The sequence below is a fragment of the Poecile atricapillus genome, chromosome 3 (assembly GCF_030490865.1).
Source record: "Poecile atricapillus isolate bPoeAtr1 chromosome 3, bPoeAtr1.hap1, whole genome shotgun sequence".
Lineage (NCBI taxonomy): Eukaryota > Metazoa > Chordata > Aves > Passeriformes > Paridae > Poecile > Poecile atricapillus.
In genome coordinates this window covers 76,529,876-76,557,365 of record NC_081251.1, presented here as the reverse complement: position 1 = coordinate 76,557,365, position 27,490 = coordinate 76,529,876, and the positions used below count along the sequence as shown (strand labels likewise).

The window sequence follows — 27,490 nt, the reverse complement described above, 5'->3', positions numbered from 1 at the left end:
CCCTGTAGTGCTACCTCTGCTAACAACTTGCTTGTGGATACTCAACACTACTTTGAAGTTAGGAAAGTGAGGCAAATGTTTGTCTATCCTGACCAGTTAACTTTGGCAAATGAACAGTTTTGCTCACTGCACTGTGACTATTCAAGACTTCTTTTTGATAAACAGGAGAGCTTTTTGTGCTACTGGTTGTGCTAGGTCTAATTGTTTCAAATGTCTTGTTCAATTCAAAGCATGTAGTACCTCACCCAGCCTGCACCCCTTGTCCTACTGTGTTCCAGGAGAGCTTTTGTTTGTCCTGCAGCCATGGGGATTTGGGCAGGTGGCACATAGCTGGACTTCTTGGCATTCCTATCTGAAAGCACTCCTTGCTTTTCCTACTAAAAAAAGATATAGAGCTCTTTCCTAAAACAATGTTTCCCAAGCACCCTTGGGTGATTGTTTTAGATTCTTCATGAATACCACTTTCTGAGCACTAGTCTTCTATCCAGACTGTGCTGGATTTATGATTTATTTGAGCTTTATTTGAGGGAGAACAACTGGCAGACAGCTGATGAAAGAGTTGCTGAAAGGTGGGCATAGGATCTTCTACATCACCATTTCCTTTGTGAAGACTAAAGGTGCAAGGGTGTCAATCATCTTTTATGTAAAGGTCTGAAAAAGCTCTCAGAGCTCAGTATTTTTAGCTCTTTAACAGATTATCTCTTTTATTTTTAGAGGCAACAATAGCTCTTAGGTTAAGAGGGAGACAAAAGCTTCATTAGGTTTGGAATTTCAAATGAACTCAATAAGGCATTGAGGATTTTTTTTTTTTTTTTTTTTTCCCCCAGGAATCCGAAGAATTTCTTAAAGGATGCTGTGAAAAAGAAAGGAAAACCTCCAGCTTGAGGGTCTCTGTGCTCACGGTATACAAATACAAGCAGCCTTGACATGCCACGAGGCAGCTCGGGAGCACACTGTGCCCCAGCCAGCACAGCAGCCGCCCCTCTCTGATGGGGTGAAGGCAGTGCCAGAGGCCACAGAGGGTTACATCAGCCAAGCTGAGGCCTCTCTTCTTGGGCAGGTCGAGTTAAAAGGCCACAGCCAGGCCTTACTGTGCCTGGGCAGATCCTTACCTCTTACCAAGGGCTGGTATATCTTGGATAAGAGACCATACAGGGTGTGGCTAGACCTCTGCTGCTTGAGGTCCTCAAGAGTGTTACTGCAGCTGCCAGAGTGGTCTCAGGAGGTCTCACATGTCCCACTCATAAACCAAAAAAATGTAACTACATTTCTCATTTGATCAAAATCAAAACTCAGTATGAAGGTGTAGGAGATATTTGTTGAATTTTTTCTTCTTTTTCTAGTCAGGGCCTTGCTAAGGGGATGTTGTCTCCTTATTCTCCTCCAACACTCCTTCTGTTCTGTTTCTTATGCTTAACACATCCAGATTTTTGTTGTTATTTATTTTGAGGGCTATTCAGAGTGTTATTTGTTTGAGTTTTTCCTCTCCAGGATATGATAAATTCAACCACTTTCTTGCAGATTCCCTGTCTTAGAAAACTGGATTTCCACCATGATGATGTTTGGGAATGGAAGTATTTTTTTTTTTTTTTTTTTTAAGTAAAAGCCTTTGTGTTGAAGCTAAACTTTTGATGAAGCTCATTATTGATGTATGATGCTCATCCAGCAGATTCTGAGTGTATCAGTAAATCAAGTGGCTGCTCCAAGAGAGGACACTTGGGACAGGGAAGACCAAGCACTTTGGAGTCTACTCAGGAGCATTGGATTTCTATGTGGTATTTTGTTTTTCTTGTCTAGGGAGTGATTTTTACAGGAGCTCCATCTGCTTAGTTTGCCATAACAGAGTAAAATCTTCTTCCTTTGCACTTTCTATAACATGCAAAAGAGAAAGAAGGAAAGCATAAAAATGTATATTAGAATTATACTGAGCACATTTCTTTTGAAACTATAATTTATAAAAATGGGTACATACGATTTTGCAATTATAAATATATGAAATAAATGCATTAGTTAAGAAGTTAAGCTTTCAAAGATGCTAATTATTAACCAAATGCATTTTACAGTGTCTTAATGACCACTTTTTCACATTGTGTTAATATCCATTAGCTATATTCCTACTAGTAATGCTAATATTGTGCAAAGCCATTAGTTAGCAACAAAGTCAATAATGGATGATAGTGATTCCAAGCCTTCTCTGCACTAAAAGATACATATGGTTTTTTGGAGATTTTTTTTTTTTTTTTTGTAGAGTGGGAAAGTTAACCTGAGTTTTCACTTGGATATTGTCAGTGAAGGTGTTTATGCTGATTACACAGATGAATGCGGAGTCAGTTACTGAGAGCCTATGGACAAAATACTGATCTGCCTCTGTCTACTCAAGAGCAGGAATTGGGTTCAAAATGAATTGCACTGCCTCCAGAGGAGGGCTCCACGTATATGTCTTCATGAACTTTATCTCAGCTACCTTGTAGATAGAACTCCTTCACTGGTAATTTCTCAATAAGAAGTTTCAGCAATGCTTCCTACACAAGATGGTTTTTAAGGATAACTCTGGAATATTTCATTTATTACATTATCTGAATGGATTTTTAGACAATTTATCCTGTTATTCCTCCTCTCAAAACCATTCACTGTTATTTTGCTAAATAGCTCTCTAAGATTTAATCATTGCTCGGGTGGTGGATTGACCTAGGAATGGTTATGTATGTGCCACATTTTGCTCCTTGCTTTAGGAAAACTTTTATAAGATTATTTCCAAGTAAGATATTTTATTATACTAATATCAGGAGCATTTTATGCTACTAGTAAAATGTGTGCATTGTTTTAGAGGCTGGATTGTAAAACTAACCATATATCTTGTAAATCATCAGAAAGAAGAAACCTCAGTGGCTGTGTCAGATATTAAGCATACAGATTTTAGTAGCAGCATGTCTATGTTTAATTTTTCATTTATTTAGACACAATATCTATTCTAACTTAAGGCTTACAAAATGCAAATATTGAAAAATTCTTTAATACAGAACACATACACAGACATTTGGCTTCCAGCTTGATATGTTTCATCTTCTTCATCTTCTTTTGCAGGGCGTTAACTTCTGGGAATAAACTGCTCTCAGCTGTAAAATGAACCCTTAGCCCCTGTGTTCATGAAATGGATTGAGTTCATTGTGGCACTGATTTACTGTAACTAGATGCAAGATTGATGCATCCAGGAGAAACCATTCCATGTATCTCATCTGTCTCTGGAACTGCCCCTTTAATCTCTTTACTAGATTTGATTGCTCTCTAACAAACCAACAGACACCTCTAAAGCAGGTGAGATTTTTCTTTCAGTGAAAGACCCAGATGGGATGAACAGAGTTATTGTGGACAGGACAGATTAAAATGTCTCAACTTAGTGTAAGCATCAGCAGAAATGGGTTTGGGGCAAAAGTCCTTTGTCTTCTTATTCTTGCAGCAGAGGAAAGCCACAGACAACAAGAAAAATGGAGTGGAAGGTAAGAGCCCATGCTGTATCCTCTTCCTGTGATCCTGATGCTCTGTTTCTTTGTCCTCGTTCAGGCTGTGATGTGAAGATGAACTTACAGTGGGACTTTTGCTGAGGCATGGATTTGGGGCTAGGAGGCCCCGTAAGGAAAATAAAAGCATTATGCAGCACAATTAGAGAGTTGATGCCCAATAAATCCTGTGTAGGATCATGGAGTGATTCCTTGCCAAAGTGAACTAAATCAGAAGTAACTCCATTAAAGCTGGCATCTTAAAACCTGTTTAGAGGGGATCAGAAGTGGGCCCTGTGTGGGAAAATACAAAGCACTTTAGATAATTGTGTGGAGAGCAGGGAGCAGAAAAAAAAGTAATATCCTACCTGACAGAAATCTTGATAACCTGGAAAACTAGGCAAAAGCCAGGAATGTAAACAACCTGTCTTGAAAAAACAAAAAAGCCCCAGACAATCTCTTGACATTTAAGGAAGACTTGGTCTCCTAATGAAATAAATACTAAAGAAGACTTAACATACCAGAGTAGTGCTTGTTGAGGTTCCCCAGGGAAGGAAGAGCATGCATTATGGAGCACCAGTCCTTCTTTGGTGCTGGGGAAGAAGGGACTGCAGGCTTAAGAAGCCAACCTGGAGGAATCAGACAGAAGTACAATGATAAATTTTTATTTCACGTGAAGTCAATGGCCTGGACTTAGCTCCATTGATCAGAGCATGGTTTTAATAACACCAAGGCTGTATAGGCCATTTACTTAAGAGCTTGGCTTGATGATTCTCGTGGGTTCCTTCCAACTCAGAATATTCTGTGAATCTGTGAAAAATTTATTCACAAAAAATGCTTCTACAGAAAAAGGAGGATGAGTATTTATCTCCTGCATATCAAGGAAATACTTTGGAAACAGAAGGCAAGCTTCCTGGGGTTTGGATTCTAGAAGAAAATTAATCTTTCTTTTTTTTTTTTTAAAAAAAAAAAGACCCCTGAGTTGGGTTTAGTCCATGGTATTGCCATTTGGGGACCAACTGTAATCTGTTTAGGCTCACATTCTGCATTTGCAAGTACTGGAATCAAATGCTGACAGTTCTCACTAGTGCATAATTAAATTCTTATTCCCAGTTGAAGCCATTGGCAAAACTTTCACTGACTTCAATAGTGCTGGATTAAGCTTTCACTGAATGTCATGAGAATTTGAAAAGCAAAATCAATTCAGATTTTGCAAAGAGCCCCTTGTCTTTGTTGTGGATCAAACCAAAACCACAGAGAAAAAAAATAAACAAAAAACAAACCCAAAAACTTTTCCATGAATGAAATAAGAATAAGGAACCATATTGATATCCTGAATACTTTTCCAGCAGATAGACAATCCAAGTTACTTGGGGGTCTACAGTGATTTTGTAAGTACTGTGTAGCAAAAAATATTTCTTGGTTAGTCTGCTCTTTTTGGCACAGTCCTTCTGGCAGAAATATATACATTTATTTTGTTGTTGCTCAAGAGCTCCTGGTGAGTAATTCCTGCTCTGCAGATGGTATATGATATAGATGATTTTTCAAGTCCAATTTCAAACTGTAGTGCTGTGGTTTATCACAAAATGTTTTGCTGTAGTCTAATGGCAAGAACTCTGAGAAGCCAGTTTCCACTGCTAATTTTCAAATAAATCCAGTCCCTTCCTAGGTGTATCCATCATTATAAATTTGCAATTTAAAACCAATGAGAAACAGGTGGAAACCTGGCTATAGAGGAATTTCTTCCCTTCCAAGCCCCATCTTACAACGTGAGACTGAAAGCTGTAGAAATTTGGGAAACTGGTAAGACAGCAGAGATTTTTCTCAGGGAGAATGATATAAAATAAGTATTGTTCATCTTACAGTAACCCCCTCCAAAAAAAAAAAACCAAACCAAAAAAAACCCCACGCAAACCAAACAACTAAACAAATCCAAAACAAATTCAATAGAACACGCTAACCTTATGTAGAAATAGCAAATGTATTCAGTCTATTAATAAACCAGTTAGGGATGTGTGGAATGGAAGGTGACCTGAGCTTCCCTTGATGATTTAGGGGATTATTCTGGTGCTCACTGAACAGAAGCTTGTCAATAACTGCTGTTCCCAAGCCTATGCTTTGTCATAGCAGTGACCTCTGGTCCTTGCTACAATTCCCTTAGGATCAGAAGGAAATTCTGATCTGTAGGAAGTTCACCCAGGAAAGATGAAGAGTCCATTTCTTCAGAGATGTAAAAGCTAGGAGAAACAGTTCACCCCACTAACAGGATTTGCTCCTGCTCTGTTGTTGTTACAGCCCTGGGAGAGGACTGGACTTTTCACTCTCACCAGCTGAACTATATTGGTAACACTACATCCTTCAGTCCTGTCTTTGAGTTGTCAACATTTTTCTTTGGCTTTATTAGTGACATAATGGGCTAAGTAGGGCTCAAGGGGGGCACCAGAATAGGACTGCAACTGCTGTGGTCACTCACCAGTGTTCCAGACCTTATGGGCTTTCTCTCCTGTCCCCCACTGCCCCAATATTCCCAGCTCCCCATCCCTTGGATAGAGGCAGTTGTCAGCCTCTGTCTTAGCCTCACTTCAGTCTCCTTTTGCCTTTTGCTCCTGCCTGTCATGGTCCAAGGGTTCTGGGTACACAACTACAGTATGTAAACATAGTTATGCTTTCTGACACCTCCCATAAAATTGTATCAGCTGTATGTTGTTTATCAGTAATTTCTGATTACACCTGAAGATTGGAAAGCATGTATCCAGTCAAAATGTTTTTACTTAGTGTGTTTTGCCTTCTGAAATACTTAATCCCCGCTTTTATTCCTATTACATTTCCACAGTTTTCTGGTAGGTCTGTTTTCTTTTTCAGAGTGTGTGCATTTTACCTATCAGATTGCACTGGAGAAGAAAACATTTATTTTCAAATGTTTATGGGAATAAAATAATAATGCTATTATCTACGCTCTTGATTACCAGGATTATCTCGTATATATACAGATCCTCCAGATAGGGAGATTAAGTGATCAGAAGGTTCTTAGTGGGCCCCAGGCTCAGAGTGTACACTAAAGAGGATCAAGCCTGCTTTAATTCATGTGCTACTTTGCTAATGCTCCTGCTCTTTCTCAGGAGACTTTCTGAAATATGTTATCTGGGTCCCAGTGTGGTCCCACTGAGTTGGACAGACAGTGCTTGGCTTTGATGGACAATAAACTGGGGCTGACTTGGAACAATAATGTGTAAAGATGCATGTATTTTGCTCATCTGGGGCTTGAGCCATCTCAGTCTTTCACATGTGTTGGCAGACCTTGAGTACCTTGTTCTTGCTCAGTGTTGCTAACAAATGACTCCAGAATCTAGTGAGCATGCCTCTTTGTAGCCATTCACAAATCCAAGGTGTTTGAGGGAGCATAGGAGAGGGCCAGCTGTGTCCCTTAGAAAAAGAAAGAAAGGAGGTGGAACAAAGGCTTTTGCTGACTGATTGAACAGTTTTTAGGCAGGCAATGGGACTTGCTTATAAAGAAAGTTTCTGAGAAGCTGACATTTCTCCATGGCCCAGCTAGCATGTAGCAATTTGAACAATGAATGTAGGAAACCACCCTGCAAATATGATTTATCCCCCAGCTATTTTTTTTAAAAAAGACATGATTGCTTTCTGACTAGGATATGTGCTCTGAATTGCATAAGAATTTTGAGAAACTTCTTTTATAAAGCTTGAAAATACAATAACATAGAGATGAAAGACTCCTTTAGAATTAATGATGGGGACAGAACTGAAGTGACATCCATGTTGAAATGCCACTATCTTAAATTGTTCTTTTCCAGTTACTGTGTTTCTGAATGTTCCTGTGGCTCCCAGTCTTTGTCATGTCTGCTAGCAAATATCAGAGCTAGAAGATGACAAGAAATGTGCAGCAGTGGAGAGTGTTATGGGGTAGGAGTGGGCTTTTGACACTGAGTCTAAGAAAAAAGAAATTGAAAGATCTTTTTACTTAAGAATATAAAATTACATGAAAATTTGGGCTGATAAAAGAGAAGTAGACAAGAACAGATGAATAGATAAAGTGCCTTGAAAGGAACAATGGGGGTGGATGCAACTGTTGAGGAAGGGAGGTCCTGTGGATGTGAGAAAAACTTCACTGTACCTCATAAAGAGAGGTAGAAGACCTGAGTTTAAAATTCAAGATAAGGAAATCATTGAAAATGGGCTCTAGAATGTCTAGGCAGCCAAGAAGAAATGACAGTAGTATGAGCTCAGTAGCAGTGTTTTGAAAAGATTAGGCTGTAGTGATTTCATCAAGTAGCATTCCTTTCCTCACTTCTCTTGTTTCACAGGGAGGACAGTAATCTCTCATTTATTTATAACTATCCCACGTGTTAAATGAAAGTCAGAGCTGGTTATGTTTGGCTCCAGAGTCTACCATAGGTATAGGATCCTGTGAGAAATCCTTACTTGTCAGGCCTCTAATTTTATGCTCTGACAACCTTATGCCACAGCAATAATCTCTCTTAAGACTCAGCAACCAACCCAGTTGCAGTGCCAAGCTGCCCAGTTTAATTTGATCTTCCATGAATACTGGCTTTCCATGTAGGAACAGCACTATGAGGCTGAGGTGCACTTGTATGACTACATCCACAGAGCAAAAACACAGCCTTCCAAAATAGCTTATGTCTGTCCTTTCAGTGGTCTGTCCAATGACCTCGCCCAAAGAAAAGGAGCATACCTTCCAAAAATATTATAATGGAGGCAGAAAGCAGTGTTCACTCCCAAGGGCAAAGCTGAGAATTAAAAAAAAAAATAAAAAAAAAAATCATTGTCAAGCAAGACCCTTCTTTCTGCTTTTAATTTCAGAAAAGCTAGTTTGGTAAAGCTTGGGCTGGATGGCTTTCAAATGCAAATCCTCCAGGCTACTTTAGGTGAACTTGATATCATCTTTGAGTCAGTCTAGTCTCTTAAAATGCAGCAGGACCAAAAAAGGACTTGTGATTAAGGAGACCGCACATCCTTGGTGTCCTGGAAGCATGCCAGAGTATGAGATGATATTTCAGTCCTTTGCATTCCTGAGAATGTCCTTTTGTCCCATGAAAGGCTGACATCTTCCTGTGTCATAACGAAATGATGAGACAGGGAGGGAGGTGTCTGTCTAATGAATCAGTCTAGAGAGCAGCTAGCAGACTGCTGGTAGGGTGATTGACTGTTGCTTTTCTGGGCTCTCCGATGAAGGGGTGTTGGACTCTGATGCTCATTCCTGTCCTCTGGCTGCCCTCTGTTGGCTGGCCCACCAGGTCTGCAATGGACCTGGCATCCCCCATGAGCAGTACTTGGAAGGGCTGGACACAAATGGGAAGGATGTTCAATAGAAGCCATCACTTAAATTACAAAATAGTCTTTTTGTGTCCATTAATGTGACATAAAGTGTTGTGGTGGTGTTTTTGGTTTTTTTTTATATATATATTGTTCTTGTTTCTGTTTTTTCTCTTGCCAAACTATACGGTTAAAGTTGAAAAGGGTGATGACTACATAATTAAACCTTTGGAATGCTGTGCTGGAAGCTGGCAGCTGCTTTCATTTCTGCTTAGATTTACTTTCATTTCTGATTCATATTTTCTTTCAGTGGCTTTCTCGCATACAAAACCTCCTGTGCCAAAATCATTGCTAACTTTATAAGTATAAAATGGCTACATCTGCTAAAAATCACCCTTGTATGAAATAGATGCATCCAAAACTCCAGACAGGTAAACTCTTCTCAGGTTAGGTTAAACATATAGAAATGTGAATTCCAGAAGTTCTACCCTCAGCTATTCAAACACAAATTTTACTGTGGTGGGTGGGAACTTCAACAAGCTTCCTGAGGGGAGAATTGCGGCATTTCTGCTGTAAAGGAGATGGGAAAGATGTCATTTTTCTGCTAGCATAACCCATCTCCCCATAAATCCTCCTTTAGAAGGACATGAGAACTCTCCTCCTAGACTAGAGGGCCGTCTAGCTCAGTACACTAGGCTGACAGGGTTATCAGCAGATGCTTAGGAAAAGTGTACCAGCACAGGGCACATACAACATGATCTTTCCTTTGGTGCATCCTTTTACCATCCAGAAGCCACTGTTTTTGAGACTATGCAGAGGCTGGACAAGGCCTGTCACTTTTATAGCCACCAATGAACAAACTCAGTGTCTAAAAGTTGCCCTGTTACTCATAGATATTCACCTGTAGCCCTGCTAACTTTGTGAACTCCATGCAGCTCTAGATGCTTGTCTCTACCATGATTTGACTAATGTATTATAAGTAATGCAGCGAACGAGTCTCATTCCAGTTCTATTTTCTCAGCAAAGATCCCCTCATGCTCCTCCTCACTACGGTGTATGCAGGCAATTCACATCCAGCTGTGGATGGCAACTTGCCCACCTTACAAGACAGCTGTGTGCAGCTGTTTTTTCAAGTAAGTTGTCAGTCCATATTGTCAGATATGGGCAGAAATAGTGTTCTGTGAGTCTCTGCAGTGGTGAAATTAATGGAATGGCAGTCTTGTTTTGTCCCTTTGAGCATACAGAAGGAGCAGGAAGATCGCCCTTCATGACTCCATGCTGTGTGTAATGGACATCTCTCCATGAGGGATCCTAAGGTGTCTGTCGTGATGATCGCAGTAACTTAGATGTTAACCTTATCAGCCTTATCCTGTGTGACTATTTTTCAAGATCAGTTAGATTCCTGGGGACAGCAAAAATCCAAGATGCAGGACTTTCCCAGGCCTCCAATTTAAGGTGATCATGAGGTGAAATGGAGCCAAGAAGAGCCAAGTAAGAACCTCCAAAGGCTCATGCTGTCATAAAGACCATGTCCTTTTAGCAGAGGATGCATAGGAGGCCAAGAGAAGTTGCATAAGAGACAGTGTTATGACACATTTTCCCATGAGAAGCACAGCCCTGCTTTCCAGGCTTTCCAAGAGTCTTCTCTGGTGGCTGTGCCAATACATTCTGCACTGCACCCCAAGACAGCTGGAGGCCAAGTAATCTGACCTACCTGTAGCTATGTGAGACTTTCAGCAACTGTTGACTGCAGAAGACAAAGATCATGCTGTAAGGCAGAATTACTCTTTTGAGATGGGAAATGGACAGAAATAGGATTCAAAGCTGATGCCCAGAATAGGTAATGGAAAAAAAACATGCATGCAATCTGTGAGCATGGATTCTTTACTCCAGCAGGTGCCAGTCTGCTGCATTTGCAGATGGTATATCAAGGGTGCCCCAATGGCTAGTTAGAGCAATTCCTGCACTAATGTGAACAGAGATTTTGATTTCACGGTCTGAAATAAAATGACCCAAATATAATTATGCAAGCTTATTAATTTATTTGCTATGGGTCGGTAACCCTTCATAGTCTATAACACCAGTTACATGAAGGGCCAGGGGGATTAAAGCTCAAATTTAGCAGAGTCGGATTCCTATATGGAAATTGGAAGAAACGAAGCACTAAATTGCATGTTTTATGATGATATCTTATTAAGAAAAAAATTAATGCCCAACTTTGAAAGCACCAAATTCATTCTGAACAGAAGCAGTACAAAAAGAACAGCCTCATGAAGGTTTGAACTGAATGATATATAAGCAAGTTATGTCCCCCTGTCCAGTGCTGGAAACATGGACAAGTCTTGAAAGTTACCAGCTCAGGATGGCAAATATAACATGGGCTTTCTGTTTGCAGAGGGAAATTCTACAATGATGCCAGAGGCATTACCGGCAGATTTAGTAAAGCTAGGGTACTGCATAAAGCATGTGTCTTGGTTTTGAGACAAATTTCAGGAGAAAACACTCTAGAATGAGCATTTCTTCTAAGGAGAAAGGGTTTCAATATTTCCTTTTTCTTTTACCAGTGAAAGAAATGGATACCAGGAGCTGAAAGTGAAAAAATCTCAGTTCATTAAGAGAGAAAAAAAAACAAACAAGGTTTCTGCAAGGCACAGAAAAAGAAAGAAAAAGGAAATTGAATAAATGCTAGATATTGAAATTGTGCATGGCAGCCTATGTTCTTCTTGATGACATCTGATGCTTTATCCTCAGGGTTCTATGAGCATTTCAGAGTTTAGTATATGGAAGTATTAAGATCCTTCTCCTACAAAGCAGAAGGGGGGTTATTGGATCAGACCCTTCCATTCCCAATGTAATAGGCTGTTATGATATAAGGTGTGAGAATTGAGTGAATGACTATGGTTTAAACACACTGCACTGTATTTGGGGGCTTAAACAATATAAAGAGCCTGTCCCACACAAAGTCAAACGCAGCAGGGATTAAAGGAGTTGGACATTTAGTCTGGGCGCTGCCAAACACATGTGGAGTCTTTGTTGACATTCTCAGGAAACAATTACATCTGTGTGCCAGAGTGGAGGAGCCAGTGGATCAATGCATAGATCACAGAATCCATTAGGATCACAGAATGTTCTGAGTTGGAAGGGACCCCAAGGACCATCAAGTCCAACTCTTAAGTAGATGGCCCAGATATCACAGTATGCTTTTCTCACATGCAAAAACTGGCCCTGTAGGCCCTCCCAGCTGGACCTAGAGGTAGTCAGGACCTTCACTTAGAGCACCTCAAAAGGGCACATACTTTGACCATTGTGAACTTGATTTGAGCCAGAGAGCCAGAAGCAAGAGAACAGCACACCTGCCTCAACTCTTCAAACTACCTCTTAAGGGCTTTTATCTTACATGGGGATACAAAACACTACTTTGTGTTTCCTCCTTCAAAACTGTCTTGATATGTGTAGTGGAAAATCAAGGAAGAAAACTTTCCAGCAGGGATAAAAATTAAACCTCATTCATTTTTTCCCATTAATTTTTCTCCCTGCTTTCTCCGTTCATGAGAAGGATACGTATGATGGCTATGTCAGTGTCAATGGTGGAGTTCATGGCTTCACCTCAAAAGACACTTCATACCTAAGTGACATTCTGGTGGTCTTCATAACATAGCCCAGCTCACACTTAATATTAGATAAGATGGCTAAGTGTCTTTCCTCAGAAGAGGGAGCTGTGAAGTTGAACCCTCAGGTATAAAGACTATGAAATTGGAACTCACTTCCTGGATAAGCATCCTAAGGTGATGGGAAAGGACTGTGCCTGAGGTGTGATAATGTACCAGCTCCTCTTCCAGAGTTACTACTAGATTGGTTTTTTGAGGTACATGCAGCCAATGGGAGATAGCAAGTTCTGAAGCTCAATATACACAGTAGTATTTATAGAATGTTTTGTGCCATATACTGTAATTAGGACTAACCTTGATAATGGTGATTTACCTAGCCTTTTAATGGGAAAAAAGCCTTGCTGTTAAATTAAATGACTGCCCTATTTTTTTTTTTTTTTTTAAGAGCTTCTGGACTACTACACATGGCTGTAATGCTCTCCCAAACTGGAGTAAAGATGATGCATTTGACTTAGGCAATAAAACTGAATCCTGCATATGATTATTTGATTGCAATTCATAGAAGTTTATTATAGAAATGTAAGAAGGAATAACAGTATCACTTTAGAAGAAGATAAAAAAACCCTGACCCTAATCTTCTCTCTGCACTGAAATGAAACCCAAAGTTATTCCAAATTAATTTTATAGAAGGAGTCTTATCAGGTCTCTACTCATGCTTGACATTTTACCAAGTTCTTTTCCTCCTGGTGCTTTTCTCACAGGACAAAATGAAATTTAGCATTCATAAATTTCTCAGGGCCTTTTGTAAAATCCCAGCCCATGATACCAGGACCTTCTTTCCTTGTTCTGAAGATCTTGATGCTGGACTCAGATGTTTCATCAGTCTCTAGCTGGGGTCTGCTTGCCACTGCATCCAAATCCCACATCTTCCAGGGCAGAGAAGTTGCTGAGGATGCTTCAGCACCTCATAAGACATGGTGAGTAATGGGATTTTTGATAGTGATGATAAGGGGCATGTAGAGAAGTGTGAGGAGCACTTTACACCTCAATGGCTTCTGTGCAGTATAGAATCATAAGATAGAGTGGTTTATGTTGGAAAAGAGCCTTAAGAACATTGAGTCCAAATGTAAACCAAACACTACCAAGTCCACCCATAAACCATGTCCCTAAGAGAGCATACCATCATTTACCTTCCTACAGTAGGTAGCCCAGATAAACTAGTTTTGCAATACCAAGCTGGAGGGATGCTCAGTGCAGCTGCAGCAGAATGCAGCAAGGCATGGATTGCACCTTAGGCTGGAGGTGTTGAAGTAGCTCACACAGCCCCGTGCCATATCAGCTTTGCCCTTTAGGGGTATACAAGCTGTCTGGTTTAAAGCTCTGCCTGCATGATCTCTGCCTTCAGTGCTGTATACCCCACAGTTGTAGAGAAAGAATGGCAACAGGGATAATAGAAGGCTTTGGTTAAGCATTGAGCTAAGGAATAGATGTAAGCCTTCAATTTTCCCCTGGTTCTTGAGATCTCCCCATACAGCTCAGTTTGTATGAAGGAAACTGTAGGAGGGAAAAACTATCTCTGCTAGGGGAAGAGGTTGGGTTGGCAATGGTTAAGTCAAACTCTTAGTCTCAGGAAAACACTTAGGAGAAGCCCACTCACCATGGGTGCATGGGCTGGTCATTTTAAAAGTGGGGTTCTTATCTGTCAGCCTTTCCACATTTTTTTTCCCCTAGAACTTGCATTTGTTTGCCAAAGGACAGCTGATGTACTGGTGCTGTTGGTCCCACAGTGCCACAGTCATAACTCTTCTTCTATTGCATAACAGAACTCCTCATCAACACCTCATGGCTGCGGGGTCAGGATTTAATTAAAACATCATAAAGGTATCTTTGGGGAACTGGACACAAGATTATTCTGAATGCAATGCAGTATTGCAGGAAAAATGTGACTCTGTCTACTCGAGTGTAACCAGGGCACAATTTAGGTGACAAAGAAAGAGCAGCCAAAACATATAGAATCAAGTAGATGATATAGAATAAGCTTGTTTTCATGAAAATATATATAAGATGTGCTTATTTCCAGTATGCTTTTGTGAGCAGCATTTACTTGAATTCTACTAGAAAATAAAAAGGTACTGCCAAAGTAAGAGTGCTGAAGCCTGGGAAGGGGAAGAAGCAAAATCAGTGTGTCTACTTGAAATCTTGTTTGAAACACATTAAAAGGTCTCTGACATCAGGAAAAGGTTGTAAATGAAACTTCCAAATAATCCTAGGAATACTTAATGTCCAATTTAATTAATTTCATTTTGTTATAAAATACCATATTATGAAGTGAGAAGGACAAGCTTTTACTACATTTATCACTGTGCCTTCACCTAGAAAATTACAAGAACAGTGTTTATGTCTGTCTCACTCCTGTTAAGTTGGGTATGTGGTATCTCCTACACCCCTGGTTTTGAGATTTAGTCGTGAAAGGTTTGATTCACCACCAAATACCTTCCATTTCATTGTCATAATTGCACTGATTTCAGCTGAATATTGTGAAGTTATTTTGTGACGATAGAGCAAGACATGATGAAGAGATTCTGTCTCTTAAGAATTAAAATGATCCAATCAACAGATTGACAACAATGCCTTTGTCACCTTTTTATGGTCTGTGTGTGTGTGAGACAGGGAGGGGACAGGATGGGGGGGTGTCCCTGGGTTATGTCTTTCCAGCCTGTCTGGGTTCCACTGCTCCCTGGTTCCAGCAGCAGTGCTAGTTCACTGCCCAAAGGATAGGGCACTTTCTTTATGGTTTTGAGCCAGAGCTGCAGACTGCCAAGGAAGAGAAGGACCTACCACTGCCTGCCACTGCTGCAAATGGTGATAACTCTATTGATTTCAGTGCCATCAGGCAGCTTCAGAGCCAGAGAGAATGCCTGGCCTGACAGGACTGGTTCCTGTGTGAGGAAGGACAATTTTATTCTCCCAGCATTCCTGGATCATACACAAGGAGTTACAAAAAGAAATGCTAAAGGGAAGAGAAGGTGATGCATCAGCTCTTTGGGATTGGTGATTCATTTTGTATGACATTTACTATTTTTCTTAAAGGAAAAATTGGAGAATTGTATTTCCTTTCTACCCCAAACTAAGGTTCATGACCAAGTTTTTAAATATATATATTCGAATCAACCATTTAGGAAATTCATAGCATAAGCCAGTCAATGCTCCCTAGGCTTAGGAGCACTTTTTCTTCTAGTAGGAAAAATCATATCTCTGGGGACAATATTCCATTTATTAGGTTCTCAGGAGAAATAAAGGATAAGAACTGTAAAGATGAAGTTGACAGCCAAGGATGAGGTTAAGGACTCAGAAGAAACCCATCAATTCCCGAGGGAATGTGCAAATTCCTCTAATAGACTTGTGTCATCTTTACTGGAAGCTGTTTAAACATGGCTAAGATTGTAAATGTTTGGCTGTACAACTGTGCCTCTGTTAGAGACTAACAGTGGTTTCAGTGGGTCAAATGCCTGACATAATTACTGCCTGGGTTCAGGGTGCTTGGGAGGGCTTTTCTCATCCTTCATACAACTTCTCCCATGCCATGGTGATGAATGGCTGGCTACTTCACTTCCTCAGCACCACCAGCTCTTTGCTCACACCAGCCAAGGGACTTTCTCTGCTCCATTGAGTCTGAAGGATTTAAAGTGGAGGCTTTTATCAGATGTCCACGAAATGCCTTTCTGCTCCCTGCACTCCTTCATAAACCCTGGCTGGCCTACTTGTCTTTCATCACATGAAACTCCATTTCCAGTGCATAGATTCCTTGGATCTCAAGCAAGTGTGTGTTCTGAAGCATTAAAATACAAACCTCAGCATGTAACTTATGAGGGCCACATGTCATCTTGCTGTCATTGTCTTCCTTGGGCTTTTCATGCTAATAACTGTACTGTTTTTTCCAACACTGTAAGATGTAAATTTTAGTATTAAATATTATATTCACTGCTTGGGTTTTGTTTTCTCCTATCTCACCTGTGGTTCATTTTCACAAGTTGTTGTTTGTTGTATAAAAGATTCTGCCTCATTTTTTCCTGAATATATTTCTGTCCTGGTTAATAGGCAATGTTAATTATGTCAGCATAAAGAGAGGTACATTTTTTTCTTCATATTATACACATTGCTTAACTGCATTTGGCTTGCCTCTAATCAGAAGCTGGTTTTATGTGCTCCTTAAGGAATAATTAAAAGTGTGTTTTTTCTGTTTGTTTGGTTAATTGGTTTGGTGGGGGTTTTTCAGCAAGCGACAAGGAAAAATTTTCTCAGCTCCACAGGCTGGTTATGAACTCACCTGTACAGGCAATGCTTCTTTATCCAAATTTGTAATTAATTCTATAGACATGAGACATTTGTCTGTCTGTCTATCCATGTGTTTGGGAAGGTTTCTATGAGCATTTAAGTGACAAGATATTCTCACTGTACTGAGAGGGTTTGTCAGACAAATGTGGCTGGGAGTGTGCATTGCTGGGCAGAATGTAGATGCTTAACCTTCTCTGCAGCTCCCAAGACGGTCCCATATATTTGATACTTCATGGTCCTGCTGATTGAAAATAGCTCTAAATTTTCTTTCTGAGGTAATATATTGATAGTGTTTTCCTCAAGATTTTTCATCTCCCTGTATCTTTTTGAATTTGCATCCGGTTAGTATGCCAGAGAGTAAACAAATTGTGCCTGCCTGGTCTTACCTCCCATCCTTCTGTCCCCCTCTCAGGATAGATTCTTTTCAGTCTCTGCTTCTCTTCTTTTTCTCTGATTTTTGCAGGAGTGCAAAGGACATGGAGAGAAAGAGACAGGTGACCACACTTTCTGAGATGAAGAAAAGAATCTGCATTTTTTCAATATAAGGATGGAATAAAGTGGTTTGTTCTCTATGTATGTAATGGGGATTTTGGATCTCATCCATCCCTTCTGGAACTATGTTTTATGACCTCTGGGAAGGTTCTCTGAAGATGAATATGGTTCTGTCACAGGAGTAAGTTTTGTTTCTAAGTTTTTGGTTTTTTTAAAATTAGAGTGTGACATGACATTTGAAGTCTAAATGACGCAGTGGTTTCAGAGGTGATGACCATCAAAAGGTCTAACTGGCTTCACTTACAGTTCTGATCCTCAAGTGATCAAACTAACTGAGAAGGTCCCCTAAGTCCTGAAATGTGTAACTGAAGTCATACACATTTGAAAACTCAGCTCTTGGTGTTTCCAGGTCATTAGCAAAGTTTTACCACATGACATAGAATTAAAGAAATTAATACCTAGAGAATGAGACCAAATGCTTTCTCTAGATGCTTCTAATGAATTTACTACTGCAAAAAATCATGAAACATAGAGTAAGGGTTTGTCTGATTTTCTTAAATGTTTAAACTTTTTATAACTTTCATGAAAAAAAAAAACTGAAGAAATATAACAAATAAATAATGTTGAATGTTGTTACCAATCGAAATATAAAATGCTTTTATTGTACAATAAGGCAGTGATAAAACTAACAGAATAACAGTCAGACATAAAAGATAAAACAAAATGAGGTGTCTGGTTTTGGCCAAGGACAGGTTAATTTTTGTGTAGCAGCCAGGTGGAGGCAGAGGCTGGAGCTGTGTGGGTGTGGCCAAGACTCTGATGTTATTCCATACCATCTTAAGTCATTGCCAGGAGGTGACGGGAAAGGGACTCTTTTGCTTTCAGGAAAAAAGGTCATGGGAAAGCATGGTGGGCAAACAGTCTATCCACCATTTTTTTTCCATCATCCTGGGTTTGGTGAGCATTTTGTATGTAAATCACCCTCCCTCCGTACATTTTTGTTACTAGTATGTTGCTGCTACTGTTAGTTTTCTTACCTCATTGCTTTCCAGTAAATTGTTCCTGTCTCAGGCCAGGATTCCCCAGTTTAGTACTACACCTAAAAGAAAAACAAACCACTCCTGCACTTCAGTTACTTTCAGTTAGGGGTTTTCCAGAACCAGGAGGACTGCATCACTGTGTCACCCTGGGGCAAGGGAGGAAGTCTTGTGCATGCTCTACACCCAAGATGAAGTGAAACTCTTGAGGGAGCAGAATAGACTTGACTTCTCCTTGTCTATTCATATAACATGAAACTAGACATTGTCTGTCAGTACTTGTATTGTAAATTTCTTAAGCAGAGCCAGATACCTTTGCATTCTACACAGATACTCAGAGTTTATGTGGATAAAAGCTCCCTAAGGGGGGACTGTGGCTCAGATCCGATAAAATATTCAGGTTTCTCACTTCCCACTTAAATCAATGATCAGCTATTAACTGCCAAGCATTTCAGGAGTAATCCTAGTGCCACGGAAAGATCAAAGAGGAGCAAGACCTTAACTTGGTAGTTATTTGTACAAGGAATGAGGTATTTCCGGAGACCAAGACATATAAAAGGCAGAAAAAGGGACCAATAGAAAGAAAAGAGCCATAAACTAGATTTTGGAATTATGAAGGAATTCTGTGCATCCAGAGTATTGTGTGGACAATGATTAGAAGAAGAATGAGAACAAGAGAGATCAAGAGAAATCTTACTTCTGATTTAGCTCAATTATATAATTCTTGCATTACCACAGAAAATCAATCTAGATGTGGATTATCATAATAGTTTAATTTACATTAAAGCACCAACACAGCAACACCAATGATAATAACTTCTTAAAAATCTCCATCTTGGATTGTTTTGAGAAGCAGCAAAAAATACTATAAAAATTGATGTGGCATCCAAGTACACTTAGAGGAAGCAGGAAAGCAGACGATCTGAGGAATATCAGAGATTTGGAGTTTATCAAAAATGAGAAGTTTCTAGAGAAAAAAGTGGAAGACTGAGGAGATAACAGACATAAAAGCCAATGGAGAATAGGATTTGAGGTATGTTGAAGTCACCTGAGAGAGCCAGAAGGGCGATATATTTCACAATTATAAGATTACTTTGCTATGATGAGGTACTTTTTTTTGTGGATTGTTAGAGAGGTATTGGAAAGAGACTAGGGTAGAAGTGGAGGAAAGGACTTCTGATGTTTACTGCAAGAAGGATATTCAATAAAGCTGAAGGGGAAATGGAGAGGTTAATGAGAAAGCAGGGAGAGGAGAATCAGAGACAAGATTATTTTTTCTTTTTTTTTTTTCCCAAGACATGCTGTGAAAGAGGAGTCAGAAGAGACTAAGCTGCTGAGGAGTAAGCTACAGAAAGGTCATATAAGAGTTTCTGTCATGAATTGAAGCATCTGTGGCAGCTAGATGGGCTGTAAGAGCAGGGGAAGCATCAGTGTTTGGCTGAGAGCTGTGTTTGGCTAAGAGGAAGTAAAGTGGATGGTCCTTTCCATGGGCATGAGGAGTTATGAAGGAGCTACAAATGTGATAAAAACATGACGGAACAACACATGAAGCTGTAGGTGAAGAAACTTCATTGATAACTGAGGATGACATCTCAGATGAAAGATTGAGTTGTAAAGAACCAGGAGAATCCAAAGCTAAAATTAGAGGGCAAGGCTGCTGGAAGAGGAATTGGAGGGATAAGAGAAGGATTGAAGTGAAAAGAAGTATCAGCTATGGTGTTGTGTAGAGGATAAAGAATGAGAAAGAGAAGGAGGAAAGGCTTAGAGGGAAGGTCAAACTTTTCCACCACAGCCAAAACCAGGAAGGGGAGAGGGAGAAAAGCCTTCTGTAAGTGAAGGTAGCTGCAGACAACAGACAGAGACTTAATCTTTGCCAGAAGGAGGTTTTAGTAGCTCCTGATGGAAAATTGGAAAAGCCTACTTCCTCAGCTCCCAGAGGGTAAAGACGGGGATGGAGACAGAATAAACTTAACAGTGTCTGTGAAAAACTTAGATACAAGGGGATAGGAATGTGCCATAAGGAAAGAAGGTAGATTATAATCCTTAAGATTTATTTTCAAAACCTTATTAACCATATTCACAGCAAAGCTGTGAGAGATCGAAGCATAGAAAGAAGATTTCAGGAGGCACTACTTTAAAATATACCTGCCAGGATCCAGCTCCTGTAAAATCATCTTAATTTCCCCTGATTTTGTCTGGATAGAGTTCAAAAGCCTTTTAAATCTTGCTTTGGCCTTCTGCCTCCATAACTGTTTATTTCCTATGACTTTTATCCAACTCAAACTTTGGGGCCTATTTCACTGAGCTGTGCTTTGAAATTTTGCTGAGACATTCTGTCCTTCTTAGACCAATATCTTAAATGACTGGAACTCCATAATGGTATGAACCTTTTTTGTGATAAGTGAAAGAAAACAGTGATGCTGGCTGCTTACTAAAAGCCTGGTGTCAGACAAGACAGTCCGACTTAGAGACAACCTTCAAATAGAGCTGACAGCAGATGGGACCTTCTGTTCTGCAGGCTTTTGATATAGTTACACATTTTTTTTCATCTAAAATCAAGACTAAAAAGTAAAAATATAAAATCTGACACTTCTTATAACAGTAAAGTTCTGTGAAAAATTTTGTTGTAACTCAAATTTTCAAAACATTAACCTCTATTTAGTCACATATTTACCTCCAGAATTGAATGAATATCTCCAGAGCAGATATCTCCAGGTGAATATCTGCTGCAGATGACACCTCACAGCTTCAGAGTAGAGGTTTTCCCAAGCGCTATGGTAGGGAATTGTTGGTACATCACAGCAATTATGTGGAAAACCCAAGGCTGTTCAAACAGAGAAGGGCCTTCTAAAGAGAGCATAATATTTTTCTGTAGGGGTTTGTGGAAAGAGTGTTTTTAGGTGATCTTTCCTGGATAGCCTCATCTCAGAGACATTTCATCTCAAGAAAGAGCATCTCTTCCCATGAGGGCTTGGCTCACCTCAGCCAGGGCTGGGTGGCAGAGGAGGGCCTTTCACCTTGGGCTCCAGAGGACTTGGAAGAATCTGACCCATTATACTTAGAACCAGAGTAGGAAATTAAAGGTGACCAAGAAAATAGCTGTGCCTTTTAGGTATTTATTTTTATTTTTTTTTTCTTAGTATATAAAAAAAGCCCTGAAAAGTAATTTCCTTTTTCAGCTGTTTACATTGACAAATATTTTTAAAATTGTTCATTGAAACTTATTGTATATCAGAAGAGAACTAATTAAATGGAGAAGTCATAAAACGCAAGAGGAGGGAAGCTGAGGAGAGAAAACACCTCAGGCAGGCAGTTTAAAATTCCAGTGGTGCTTTTCCTAACACCTATTTATCTTTAGTGGATTAACAATTTAGGTAAATGGCATTAGGGTCAAAGAATTACCACCTCAGTCCCTGCAGCTGTGGAGACACAGAGACCACAGAAGTTCTCAGTGGGCATGTCCACCTGATTGATGATAGTGAAACACCTGTATCACCTGCTGGTTTTTATTTTGGCTGAAATCTGTATAAAGAAACTTTCCTGTTGGCACTCTGTAAGTTTATTGAAGCCAGTGAGTTGGTTTATAATTAACTCGTATGTTTGTATTAATGTTGTTTGCACCAGCCTGCACCAGCCCAGGAAGCAAAAGATGTCTAAGGGAGGATTTCCCAGTCAGGGTAGGTTCATTGGAGACTGTCTTGCCATCAGGAACCATAAGCTTACCCTCCACAAGCAAGTGCACAACTTGGGTCCAGGGCTGAGTGCCCTTCAGCAGCAGTTTAACCACAGACTGTCCTAAACCACCTATGAAATCACAGCCTCCTAAGCTTTCCTTGGTCTTTGGGTTTTACCACATGGACAAGATTTGAGACTTGAAGTCCCCTGCTAGATGGAAGCAGAACAAAATAAGGTGTAGGAATGTTTTTAAGCAAAAGAATGAGGAGGAAATGACTTGATCTTCTCGAGTGGCCCGGCTAGCTCAGTGATGAGGTTTCTCTTCACTCGAGTTTCGAGCCAGCATATGTTTGTGGGGTTCACTGATTTTCTTCAAGAATTCAAGTCTATAGAGCGAGTAAAGAAATCAGGGGGGGACTCTCTCTTTGGTTTGCATTCCACAGTTTTTTTCTGTGAAGGGGAATCCAAAGGACGAGAGACCAAGGATTCGGGGTCTGGGGGGTTTCTTTTAACAGGGTTTCTCGGAGGGTGGGAACATCAGAGAAAGAACCAATTATTTTTCTCAGTTAGTACATCTTACAAACTTTCTACAAATCAAGGTTACACACACCAAGATAAGAAATAACAGACACCAACTTCTTCAAATGCCCACAAAGGTGTAGGAGTATTCTCCACAGAGGGGCAGAAAAGGGGGAGGCTTGGTTTCCTGGCAACACAGGGGGGAAAGAAAGGGAAGGTAAGCATGCCCTCTCAGCTTCCATAGCTCAGAGGCATTCTGGGACAGGAAAAACAAAATTACAAACTTCCGTGTTGGAAAGAAGGGTCTCTCTTCTCCCAACCCCGTGCTTTCCTGGGCTAAAGAAACTTCAAGCAGCTGGAAATGCCAGCAGGGTCTTCTCTTTACTCTATCCGGCCTCTCGCGGTGGAGCTGAGGAGAGAAACTTCAGTAACCATGGTAACTTGACGCCAGGTAAACAATTAGGAGAAAGAGAAGCTGGGGGGGGGGGGGAAATCACAACTAAAAAATGGGAAAAAATACATTTCAAGCTATCAACTACAACAAGGAAATACTACCTTAGGTAAATAAATGTCCCTCACTTTATCTCATAAGATTGGTTACAAATATGCTTAGTGGATCATCCCCGTAACAGGAACCTTCAGAAGAACCTCAGGAGCTCTGGTGCACATATCTCCTCATCAGGTCAAAAAAGGAATTTTATATTTTGAGGCTAGCTGCAGGTGGTTCTGCACATGTTGATAGTTTTGAAAAAGGTAGGGTTTGTGTTTGCCCTCTTAAGCTATGGCATAAAGGTTTGATTTGGTTTTCTCCAGACAACAGCTAATGTGGTGAAAGTACCTCCCTGTTAAATCATCTCTTGAGACAGGGAGCCTGTGTTTAGCACGTGATAGCTACAGAGCTTTCCTTTTTAAGCATAAAAAGCTGTGTCTTTTACCATACACAAGAATTATTATACAATAAAAACACAAGTGTAGACAAGGTTCGTAAGTTTTACCAGATGAAAACTTACTGAATTGAGCCTCATAGTGGGTACAGGGCTGATCTTAGTGGATTTACCCTATGGCAAAACTACAGTCTGTACTGTGCTTTTACCTCTGGCTGCGCAGAAGCGTTGCCTGGCTGGGGGTGGTAACAGAAAGGACCGATATATAGATAGTTTAGGTGAAGCCAGAAGTCTCTCCTCACCTGTTTTATGGGAAATCAAACTGTCTTGGTCTCTGCTACTATTATTGAAGCAAGTTTGGGAATTTGTGCCAATTATGCATCAGCAAAATAATCTCGCTGCAACAGGGCTGCAGCTCAGGCAGAGGGCAGGAAAGCCTTCACGAGGGGATTGCTGCTAACACACACTTGTGTGTGCAGCACGTACATCTGCATTCTTAGACACATTAAAAACAAAAAACCCCTGCAGACTGAGAACTTAGTGTGGGCTAAGCTTTAATGCTCGATCTCTGAGCAATGCTGTTATCCTATAATTTTGCCTCAGGACAGGCTTAGCCAAGCCTGCATACATTTATCCGTATGAATAGCAAGTATTTCATGGAAAGCAGGAAGCAAACCAGGTGGGCTTGCTGGCAGGGGACTCTTGGTTTTATTTACAAGGAGTGAGTGCGTATCGAGTGCCTCGCTCCATATTCCCTTGTTACTTACAAGTCCATCTGGTTTTTGCAAAGGCTCTTTCCAGGGCTTGTTGGTGGAATCCTACATGTTGCTGACAACGGGGAGGTCTGGGATGGTGGGCCACACTGGTTTGAAGTATGTCAGCTTAGCTGCTGTTCACTCGCTACCATGGGTAAATGCACTTAGGAGCCTTCTCCCTCTTTCACTTCTTCACTATTTTTTCCCCCCTTTTGCTCATAGACAGAGGAGCCTTTGAAAGCTTTTGATAAACTTATGTAATTGGGTATGTTTTCCAAAGCACGTCTCTGTTCTTTCCGAGGGCTTAGCTAAGAACATTATTCCAATTCTTCTCTAGGCCTTCAAAAGTGCCGATCCTTTCAAACATGTGCAGTGTGAAGGATTACAAATTTGTTTTTCAAAGGACCCCAAATCCCTGTTGCTTTCATCAGTTCCCCTCCTTGTGCTCCCAGTTTTCTCCCTTCACCCGTCTCATAGCCCCAGCGGCTGCAGGATGCTGACGCTCCCTCTTCTCCTGTCCCTCCACCTCTCACTTTTTCTTCCCCTTTTCAGCTCCCCCCACTGCCCATACTCCCCAATATTTTTTTTAATATGAAAAAAAAGTGCAGAGAAGCATTGCCATGGCAGCAATGCTGCAGCGGGCCCTCCCATCCGTGTGCATGTGAGCTCTAAACTTTTAATATAATGGCCTGAAAAGAACAGGAAGGGGACAGCTTGAGGCAGAGAAAAAGAGTGAGGGAGAGTGCAAAAGCAATGAAAAGTGGGACAAAACCATTGGAAATACATTCAGGCTGACATCACCACCCTTTCCCACAGTGGTCATTCACTTAGGAGGCTCCAGTGTCCATTCACTGTCTTAAAGCTAGCTTTCTAGAGCCCTGGGAGACCATCTTTCCCGGCCTGAATGCCTTTTTTGTTGTGAAACAGTGAACTGTTTCTGAAACCCTGCATAAAGGGCTGAGTAATTCACTGCAGTTGCCAGGAAGTCTGAGCCACTTGTGAGCTAACAATAGTTAACTTTATCTGCCGGCCCGAGCCCCCCTTCCAGCTGTAGGTCCTGAATTCTAATAAGGGCTTTACTCATGCCTCTGAGGTTATGGTAATATTTTATACATCTTTTTTCATTAAGACACAGTCATAGCTACTGTTGAGGCACCGGAGGCAAGTGCTGTCAGATGATGTGGGGTGGGGGGGAAAGGAGGGAAAAGAAAGAAAATAGCTTTTTACATCAGGCAGGCAGTTTGGTCATTTTATACTAGAAATATAAACTTTGTTTGGGCAAAATCATAATTTAAAAAAAAAATCACATTACAGACCCCAGAGTCAAGAAAGAGGTTATGATTGTTTTCTAGCTGTAAAACAACCTCAGCTTTCCATAATTCAGGGTTGCTGGTTTTATTTTTTGCTCTCCTTCTCTGTCCCTGCACTGCAGGCATGATGGTGACAAGTGAGTGAATCATGAAGGAAATAGATGAATTTGTTTGGGTTTCCCTTCTAATCCAGATTTGGATGTTGATGCACAGAAAAATTCTTCACAGTGACAGCACAGCTGTGTATAAGCAGTGACACAAAACAGTGATTCATGCAGTGGTTTTGCAATGCCGATAATGACAGTGTGTGTTTGAGAGATGTGGATCATCAGTTTTTTTCTTTACCTTCTGAACTAGTTGCTTTCTTGAGAACTGAAAAAGATCAAGTGTAAGAAGAGTTCTAAATTGTCCCTTTGGCCTCTGGTGTTTTGAAAAAGGAAAGAAAAATTGCTTATTTCTCACTTTTAAGCAAATGATCACTCCGAGTGGAATTTATTTCAGAGCATCACTGTGACCATTCCTGTTCAAGGTGAAAGCACAGCTTGAAAAACTCTTCCATGTCTTTGGTGTCTGTGCCTTACTTGCTATGCCTTGAGAAATAGCATTAGATATGCCTGGATGGAAATAAAAGCACATATTTCAAAGTCCCACACAATACTTTATTAATGTTTATAAAAAGTGATGAAAGATGCGAACAGGTTTTGTAAAACTAAACCACAGAAATGCTCCCGATGTGTTCCCCTATCACAGCAATAGTGTTTCTATCTGTGCTCATGACACCAACTGATGCAAGTGGGAGCTGCATGTGTTGTGGATGAGGTCACTGCAGGGTCAGTGCATAGTAAATAAGTTGCTTGGCGTTTTGGTTAAGTTCCAGTATTGAATCGCTTACATATCTTCTCTCCAAGTGACCTTTACTGGGGGGAATACCGTGCTCTGATGGAGTGACTGATTTGAACTGGCCCTTTTACTGTCTAACAGCAATGGCTTCTGAACTCTGCTGTGGGTTTGTCTCGTTGAGAATGAAAAGCTGCTTTTGGCAGGTGGAGGCTCACAAGCCATGTGTTGTGTGTGCACACACGTAGGTGTGCATACATCCACCCCTCCCAAAAAATCTCTTTTTCCCTTAGCCAGATGAATTGTGAGAGCAGTCAGATATCAGAATTGACAGAGCCCACAGGTAGCAGGCAGAGGGGAGAGTGGGGATGTGGGAGAGACATTTTATAGAGACTTCTATTAGTAGTGAACTAACTGTAAAGTCATCAAAGCTATCCCCAAGGTCCTGACTGAAAGCTCTGATCTACTGGTAGTGTGGCTTTCTTTTAGCATGGACTGCTTCTGCTCTTGCGCTGAAACATGTGAGCTGAAGCTGACTGTGTTGCATTTTGACAACCCATTTAAATAAAATTAATCTATTTGCTAATCCTTTGTAGGGAGGGAGTATAAATTAGAGGGACTAAGACCATATGATGGAGAGAAAAGGAATCCAGCTTTCTAATTTACAGTGACCTTCAAGATTCACCATAAACCTTTACCATCCACAAATGAACATTTCTTCTAATTCTGGAGGTAAGTTTTGAAGCATGAAAAAATCTGTCTACTTTTTTACATGTCCAAATGCAGACCAAGCACTTTTGAAAGCCGTGACCTGTGATCTGGACTTAAAATTTGTCCCTTAATATATTAATTTCTCAGATGTGTCTGTATGATGCAATCCCTCTCCAATCATCTCCTCCATTTCAGAGCAATGTAAATACTCAAAGTAACTACGTGCCTCAATTAGATCCAATATGATTTCATTCTCTCACTTCAGGGGCTATCTACCCACCAAAAAGTGCAGTATTGAAGAAGTGCCATCAAATTTGGATGTGATAGAATGCCAGAGAGAAGCCAAAATAAACTGTGAAAAATATAAAGTAACACTCCTGTATTTGAAACTGATAGGCTGGAAATTTCTTTATTTCTTCTTCTGGAAAAAGATAGTGACCAAGAATTTTTTTAAAATCTCTTGATAATCAAGTCAAATATTTTGCACCCTGTATTGTGAAACCTCAGAACCTCAGCTGTGGGGTTACCTGGGATG

The 27,490-nt window shown here is 40.5% G+C and overlaps 1 long non-coding RNA gene across 3 annotated transcripts; it reads left to right on the top strand.

Annotated features, from left to right (window-relative positions):
* Window positions 1-1,674: 1,674 nt before the first annotated feature.
* LOC131578140 (uncharacterized) lies at window positions 1,675-26,972 on the top strand. 3 transcript variants are annotated; one of them, XR_009277382.1, is made up of 6 exons: window positions 1,675-1,775; window positions 2,316-2,488; window positions 3,085-3,315; window positions 13,253-13,377; window positions 17,199-17,408; window positions 26,841-26,972. It is a non-coding gene; the product is annotated as an uncharacterized LOC131578140 (long non-coding RNA). The 3 variants fall into 3 exon arrangements; XR_009277381.1 differs by having other exon boundaries at window positions 13,162-13,377; XR_009277383.1 differs by lacking the exons at window positions 17,199-17,408; window positions 26,841-26,972 and adding an exon at window positions 14,132-15,036 and having other exon boundaries at window positions 13,162-13,377.
* The last annotated feature ends 518 nt before the right edge of the window (window positions 26,973-27,490 follow it).